General features: G+C 37.6%; 1 long non-coding RNA gene across 1 annotated transcript; it reads left to right on the forward strand.

Annotated features, from left to right (window-relative positions):
* The first annotated feature begins 587 nt into the window (after positions 1-587).
* On the forward strand, positions 588-2,993 carry LOC131089011 (uncharacterized). The gene is made up of 3 exons (XR_009115206.1): positions 588-1,176; positions 1,517-1,634; positions 2,788-2,993. It is a non-coding gene; the product is annotated as an uncharacterized LOC131089011 (long non-coding RNA).
* The last annotated feature ends 5,508 nt before the right edge of the window (positions 2,994-8,501 follow it).

The raw sequence follows: 8,501 nt of genomic DNA on the forward strand, positions 1-8,501 counted from the left end.
GGCTTGTGATGACTTTGAGATCAATTGCTCATTCATTACAGTAAAAAAAAAAAAAATTGTTTTGAACATGACAGCAAAAATAACTTTAAGCACAACTTAATAATAATAGATCACCAATTTTAGTTAATAATTTTATGCTATACTCTTGGGTGAGGGAAGACTCGGACACTCAATATGAGATCAGCAAGCTATGTTTATTGCAGAGAGTATCAGACACTTATACAGCACATAATAAGCTTATGAATATTCTGTAAGCCAAGCGATCTATTGGTTAAACTATACCATCAACTCTTCCTCATTCCTTTGGGCCTACATTCCCTATTTCCCACGTCTCTCTGTCTACTTGTTATCCTACCCAGCTAGGCCCAGGCACACGCTATCTTGCAGGTGCAAAACTCAAAAATACCTGTGTTCGGTACTTTCCCAGCTCCTGGTCGGCTAACGAGCGAATGTCTGCGTGACCTCTGTCATGGAGCCATTTCTCCACACTATACTATCAAAGTTTAAAAGTAAATTATTATATATTAGGAGATGGTGTAAAGTGTATGTTGTAATGTGTAGGATATATACAAAGATACATACTTGAAAGTCCGTAGAGGAAACAAATTTTTACGCCTTCTGTTTGACTGTTTGTCATATATTTGGTTTTATTTCCCAGGGATCAGTGAATTTTAACTCTGGAGTCCTCTATGCTAAGGATGCTCAGCTTACAGATGATGAAATGTTCAGTAATGGTGAGTTTTTCACCTTCTCCTTCATTGTTTTGCTCATCTGAATAAAAAAAAAAAGGCAAGATTAAAGAAAAAGCAATAGTTTTATTATTTTTACCCTGTTATGTCTGTTTCCTCAGTATTTGCTGGAGCTGTGCTTACCCAAGGTTTGGGTAAAACAAGCTTTGGGTTCCTTCTGTCTCACTGGGAGTTGCCCAATTCAGTTGCATCTGGTGAAATTCACCCTGAGACCTTACAGAACCAGCTCCAACTACGTGAGAGCCATTTGCAGTTCTCTCCAGACGCCTGGAGAATGGGCGACGTTTCTGAGGATCCGGCGAGCGTGCTTCTGTCAAAACTCAGTCTGTGAAATTTCTGGGGAAAACCCTTCTGTGTCCTGAAGGGTTCAAACTCTGGTGAGGATCCAGTTATCAGGTGCTCACCTGGATGGTTCCAGCTGCCAAAGGTAACACTTGTACTCTTGCCCTGTAGTTTACATCTATTGTATTTTTTTTATTTTGCAGGATTTTTTGTCTTTGCAAAATATTGTGCATTTCACTCTTTGGAACCTCTCAGATGGTTCTTTGGTGCAGCACCACCCCAGGGGACACTTGGCTGCTGTCCTGAAGGGGTTGGTCGCTAGAATTGTAAATCCTGGAGAGTTTGTAAGTCTTCTGTCCCCAGGGAGGTGTCATGCTTTGTTTACTTTTGTTCTGTTGGTTAGGCGCTGCTTCTCGTTGCAAGTATGAATTTCAAACTGCCCTGTTCTTATTTTAACTGTTTTCCTGGTTCTCTCTGTCCGGCAGGGAAAGACTCTCGTATCCTTGTCGTCGGGCTCGGTGCTGTCCAAGAAGATACAGAGACTAAAAAAATCATAAGAAGCAAAATATGACTGCAGGGAAAAGAAGCTGGAGAGAACAGAAGGTGATATTGTTATCCTTACCCTGTATTAGAGACATCCGCTGTGCTTTGATGCTGGCAGCTGCCAGGGGCTTGTTAGCTCTTTGTAGGCAGGTGTAGGTGTTCACTTGTAGGTTTTTTCTCTGGACAAGTCAATTCAAACTTTGCTAAGCCTATATTTTCAGATTACTCTCTAGCACAGTCCAGCATGACATTTTTGAATGTTGTAAAAATACCATGTTACTTGGAAATTGCTAATGAAGAGAAGCTTTAGGGGAAAATAAGATTTCAGGGTTGGAAGATGTGAGAAGAATTGTGTGGGGATGTTAGACTGAAGTAAAGCACACTTGAAGCTGGGCTGGCACGCTGGCAGGTCCCCTATTAAACAGTAGTTCTGAGATTAGCCTGGGGGTTGCCCATTGTTTCTGTAGAAATCAATGTTTCCTGGTCTTCAGAGGGAAGCTGCTTTGAAAAGCTGGAAGGTGCAGCATGCTGACAATCCCCGTGCTTTGGATTAAAAGTAGATTTCAGAAGGGTCCTAGGCTTTTGTCTTTTCCTAGAAGTCGATGTAATCCTATCGAGGAGTTTTTAGTTCTGTGTTGCCATGTCATCCATCAGAGCCCTGTTGTACTAATCATCATACAAGTACAAAACAAAAAATCAGACCCTGTCCCAAGCACTTAGAGCCCAGAACACGATTTCCTCGGGCTGCCATTTGTGTGCCATCGGTACTCACCACGAATTGAGCCCTCTGGCTCTGACAGAGCCCCTGGATGCTGACGGAAGGGGGCTGGTCACAGACCCTGGAGGTGCCTGTCCCCCAGGGAGGGAGAGGCCGAGGCAGTGTGGCCTGCAGGGAGGGTGTCGTCCCCAGAGAGCAGCCGGCGACTCCATGCCTGCCCGGGGCTGCGGGTGCCCCCTCGGGGTGGACGCCTGCCCTCAGGTTTCCCTCTGGGCACCCGGGGAGGGAACCAGGTCCATCCGTGTGGCAGCTGCAGGGCCTGCAGGCTCTGGGCCCTGGAGCCGAGTGAGCCTGAGCTGCTGCATGCTTGCTGTGAGCTTTGGGGTGAGCGTGCATCACTGCAGGCGTGGGATGGATTGAAATGCGCTGAGGAAAGCAGAGGGAGGGAGGGAGGGAAGGAAATGCTCTGTTAACATGTGCCAATTCTTCTGTCAGACTCATCACGGCGGGACAGCGTGAGGACTGAAAGTGTAAGAAGATGTGGAGGGAAAGAGAGAATCTGACAGGAGCAGCGAACGCACGAGTGCACGAATTTTGCTTTTTGCTTGGATGTAAACTCAGGAGTTGAAAGGAATTTGGGAGTGAGAAGGGACATTTCAGAAGGAGAAGAAGAAAAAGAAGTTGTTGTTGCTACAGTCCTGGCAAAAGCTTTTGTTCTAGCTAATAAAAGAAGTTAGTTTAAAAAACAAAAAGGAAAAAATGTAGTGTTTTTTTTTTTCCTTCACTATGATATGCATTGTTGGTATATGGTGTGTTGTTTTATTTCTTGGTATTATTAACTCTGTGTAAATTGTTTTTTGAGTGAAGCTGACTTTCTGGATGGGTTGGTTTGTATTTGAGGCAGGATTAATTTCAGTAGGGTTCTTTCATAGATTTCTGATGGGTATTACTGGGATTTTGGTTTTGTTTACTGTATGTATAAACTTAGAGCTTTGGTAGGGCCAGCTGGGCTGCTGGAGTTTTGGGTGTGAATTTATTAGATGGCTTTTGTTAAATGCAGTTTTTAATTTTTGAAATGTTTTTCAGTGTAGTGGTTTTAAGGTGGTTTTTAAGAATTCATTGTATTGTTTTATCTTGTTTGTAGTTGGTGTATGATAAGGGATGTGGTGTGACCTTTTGGACATTATGGTTTTGGTGTTCCTAAGTTCTGATTTCTTTCTGGTTGGATAGTTTTTTTTATTTTTATTTTTTGGGACAGGAGCATTTATATGGTGGGTTTTTATAGGCAATATGTTTTTTAATTTAGGTAGTGATATTTTTTAGTATTTTAATAGTTTAGGTTTTTTATTTTCATGGTTTTAATTATTTTTTTTAATTTTTTCAAATAACTTTGATAGATCATAGGTTATTATTTGTGCATTAGCATAAAGGTAGAGCTTTGGGGACTTTTTTTAGTAATGTTTAGGGTCAGTTGTGCAGTTTTGAGTCTAGTGAGTTGGTTTGATTTAATTTTTATTGGGTGTTTCTTTTTATTAGCAGTTGTGTCATTTTCAAGGTGTGTTTGAGTTTTTTGGGGTTTTTGAGATACTGGTTTAGGAGGAAGTTTATGATGAGCATGTGCGGAGGTTTTGGGCTACTTTATAGTGGGATTTAAAATTTATTTACAGTTAGGTTTATTTGAGTTTTTATTAGGGTTCAATGACGTTGTGGGATGTTTGTTCCGTTAGTAATAGAAATAGGTTTTGTTTTGCTGTGCTGCGATGGGATGGGCGTGTGCTGCGTGCCGGTGCTGACAAAGGTACAGTATTGTTGTGGCTCTGGTGTGTCGGGTTAATGAACTGACATGGTTTAATATAGAGATGAAAACAGAAATAAATATACATTTAAAAATAAATATAACATTAGAGTGGTAAGCATAAATATAGATAACAGATACATACATAAAACTAAAATACATAGTATATAATTGTAACATATTATCATATAGATAAATGATAGTCTATTTTATATATATATATATACACAAAGATAAATAAATATAGATTGTAGATATAAAAATATTGAAATAGAGTTAAAGTAAATTGGGTTTTTTTTTTAGGTTATAGGCTGGGAATTTTAAATAAATGATAGAAATAAAATATAAATTCAGATATACAAATATGTATAGAAATACAAATATCTATACATATTTAATTTAAACAAATATAAGTAAGAAAATATAAATAATACGGAAAATATATATCTATGATTATATTAGAAGGTATTCTCTCTAATATATATAATATCTATGAATAAAATAAATAAAAATATCCATATAAATATCATTATAATTTTGAAAAATAAATTTACTTCCTGCATTTTAAATCTGGTTCAAATAAAGGGGTGTCCTTGGTTTTTATTTGGTTAGAGGCAGGAGTTTTATTTTAAATAATATAAGCAATATAGAAATGTGGATCTTAAGATAGAAATATATAATAAATATATTAAGAGGAATTGCTAAACTATGAATATAAATTTAAATATAAATGTATGTAAGTAATATGAAGAGTTGTAGCATAGAATATAAATAACATTATATGGCAATATAAATTATAAATGGGAATATGAATATAAAATATGTAAATATAGTTTAAGAGAAAGGGAATGTTTTGGCTTTTATTTAAGTAGAGGCAGGGTTTTTATTTTGAATATTATAAGTGTTCCAGAAGTAAAAATCTTGACGCAGAAATATTTAATCAATATAAAAAATATGAATAAAAATATATAAAAAATATAAATACCTACTCGCATCGGATGTAATATAGAATATAAATTTATTTATAACTTGACATTGGTAAAGATAAATGTATAAGTAAGCAATAGACATTAATATACAATATAAATACAAATATGAATATAAAAATTGAACATGAGGATAAAATCTATTTAAATATTGTTTAAAACAAAGGGTTGGGTTTTTTTTTATTCTTCTTGTGTTAGAGGCAGGGTTTTTATTTTAAATAATATGAATGTAGATATTATTGTTATATATTTCTAAATATTGAGATATACAATCAAGATATAAATATATATATAAACACAAAATATAAATAAATACAAATAATAGGAAGAGATGTAATGAAGAATACAAATAACAGTATACATAAGTATACATTTTAAATGTAAATGTGAATATGAACCTGAAAAATAGAATTTAAAAAAATATTTAAATACAGTTTTGAAGAAAGGGGTTCTTTTTGGCTTTAATGTGGATGGAGGCAAAGGTTTTATTTTAAATAATCCAAGTGTTACAGAAGTAAAAATCGTAACAGAAATATATACTTACTATGTAAAAATATTTATAAAAATATACAAATAAATTTAAGTTGTAGGGATATATGCAATATCGAATAGAAATGTATTTATAAAAAGAAATGTGTAAATGGACAGTGTACATCAATATACATTGTAAATAGAAATGTGAATATCAATATGAAAAAATATTTTTAAAATATTTAAATATTTTTTTAAAGAAATTGTTGTTTTTTTTTTTTCTTTGTTTTTTTTTTTTTTTTTTTTTTTTTTTTTTTGTGTTGTGTTTTGTTTTGTTTTGTTTTGTCTTTTATCCTATTAGGCTAGAGGCAGAAGTTTTTTTCCCCTCTTCCCGGTTTTGGGGCATTTATTTCAGAGCAGTTTTCGGCGGGGGTCGCCCCTGTTCTTTTTTGCCGCCTTCGCTGCCCGCAGCCCCGAGGCGCGCTGCGCCCCCGGCTGGGGCGGGCGGCAGTGCTGCCGCCTTGTGGGCAGAGCGCGGTACTGCAGCCGTGCACCGAGAGGCCGCCACCTTGGGAGTGGCGCGTGGCCGATGTCGCGGAGTTTTGGTTGACCTTCTCAGCATGGCGGCGAAAAGGGCGGGGAAGTGGAGGACCGGGTGGGTGAAACTGCACTGCCTGCACGGAATACCGACGTCATGGCGGCCCCGACGGATTTTTCTGTGGCGTTTCATGTGTACCCGAGACATGCTGTGGGCTCAGGGGCGCCGCGGGCGGGCGTATTTCGGCGGGTTTGTGAGAGGCATCTGGGTAAACGCCTCGCTGTGCCGGGGTCCTCTCACGTCCGCTTTCCCGCCCTGAGGGAGCCGAGCCGGGCCGAATAGTTCCGAAGAGCCGAAGAGCCGAGTGTGGGCGAAAACAGCCGAGTTTCCCCGAAGAGCCGAGTGTGGCCGAAAACAGCCGAGTTTCCCCGAAGAGCCGACTGCGGCCGGGAACAGCCGAGTTTCCCCGAAGAGCCGACTGCGGCCGAAAACAGCCGACTTGAACCGAAGAGCCCAGTGCGGCCGAAAACAGCCGAGTTTACACCAAGAGCCGATGATAGCCGACTGGAACCGATAGCCGAGTGTAGCCGACTTGAGCCGCATTTAGACAACGTGCCGAATACGACCGAGTTTAGCCGAAGAGCCGAACTGAAACGAGTTTAGACCAAGAGCCGAAGCAAGCCGAATTCAGCCGAGTTTCATTAAACAGAACCGAACGACGCCGCAGCGCTCTGCATGCAGTGCGCCTGTGCAGACGGCAGGGGGCGCTGTATAAAGTATAAAATATCAACTATCTATAAGAGGGAATAAAAGCTCTATGTCATGTGCAGCAGTAGAAAATTTCAGGCTCCCAGGGAATAAATCGTTTTCTTTAAATCATTTTCGTTTTGGAGTTTTTTTTACTCCCAGGTAGCCTGAAAGTTACTACTGCTGCTTTTTTATTCTAAAGCTAGAAAGGAAAACCAAGATTAGAAATGCAGGGAAAGAAAGAAAGAAAAAGAAAAAAAGAAAATAAGGAAAGGAAATGAAAGGAAGAAAGAAGGAAGGACAGGAAGGAAGGAAGGAAGACAGACAAAAAACCCAAAAACCAGGAGGGCAAGGAGAAACCTACGGGAAAAAAAAAAAAACAACCAAAAAAAAAAAAAAAAAAAAAACCAACAAAAAAACAAACCCACATAAAAAAAAAAATCCTCGGGATGGGTGAGAAACCCCCCTCCCCGAAAAATCCAAGATGAGCAAGAAAAATCCCAGAAATACCACAGAAATAAAAACAGGAATAAAACAAAATAAAGACAAAAAAAAAAAAAAAAAGAAAAAAAAAAAAAAGAAAAAAAAAAAAACGAAAAACAAGAACAAGATGGGCAAGAAAAAAACGCAGAAGAAAACCCCAAGATGGGCATGAAAAAGCCCAGAATAAACCCCCAAGATGGGCGAGAAAAATCCCAGAAAAAAAAATAAACCAGAAAAAACCGTAAGAAAGGCAGAGAAAAAAAAAAAAAAAAACCAGAAAAGTACCCAAGATGGGCAAGAAAAATCCCTGAAAACAGACCAGAGAAAAACCCCAAAATGGGCAAGAAATAAAATCAGAACTAAAAACCAAGATGGGGAAGAAAAAATCCAGAAAAGAAAAAAAAGAAGGCCAAGAAAATCCAAGGAAAAAAAAAAAAAAAAAAAAAAACACCTGAAAAAAAAACCCCAAGGGGGGCAAGGAAAAACCAAAAAAACCCAACAAGAGGGCAAGAAGAAACGAAGAAAAAACCCCAAGAAGTGCCAGAAAAAAATCAAGGAAAAAGGGAGTAAAAGCCCCCAAAAACAAGGCAAGAAAGAGAGGCAATAAAGGCCACAAAAACTCAAGACAAAAAAAAACAAAAACAAGACATGCCAGAAAAAGGTACGAAAATGGTTCTGCCAGGTGCGATCAAGGTGAGCGGGTTCAGATTCAGGTCCAGGAGATGAACAAGTGTCAGATTAGCTTGGGGCACTGCTGTGCAATGCAGCTGTGACACGATTTATGTTTAAATATAGTTTAAATAAATTGGGGATAGTTTGGCTTTTATTGGGGTATAGGCTGGAGATTTCATAAAAAATATAAAACTAGAAATCCAAATATATCATATATATATGTCAATATCAATAAATATTTAATACATATAAATATAAGTAAAAGAAATCTATTGTGTCAAAAGAATATATCTATTATTATATAAAAAGGTATTCTCTCCAATATATATAATATCTATAAAGATAACAAATGAAAATTACAAATATAGATGTGAATAAAATTATGACAAACAAAATTATTTTTAAAATTTTAAATGTGTTTTAAAGAAAGGGTTGTCTTTGCTTTTTATTTCGTTAGAGGCAGAGGTTTTATTTTAAAAAATATAAGTGCTATAGAAATGTAAATCGACATACAGAA

Source organism: Melospiza georgiana, chromosome 13, assembly GCF_028018845.1.
Source record: "Melospiza georgiana isolate bMelGeo1 chromosome 13, bMelGeo1.pri, whole genome shotgun sequence".
Taxonomy (NCBI): Eukaryota; Metazoa; Chordata; class Aves; order Passeriformes; family Passerellidae; genus Melospiza; species Melospiza georgiana.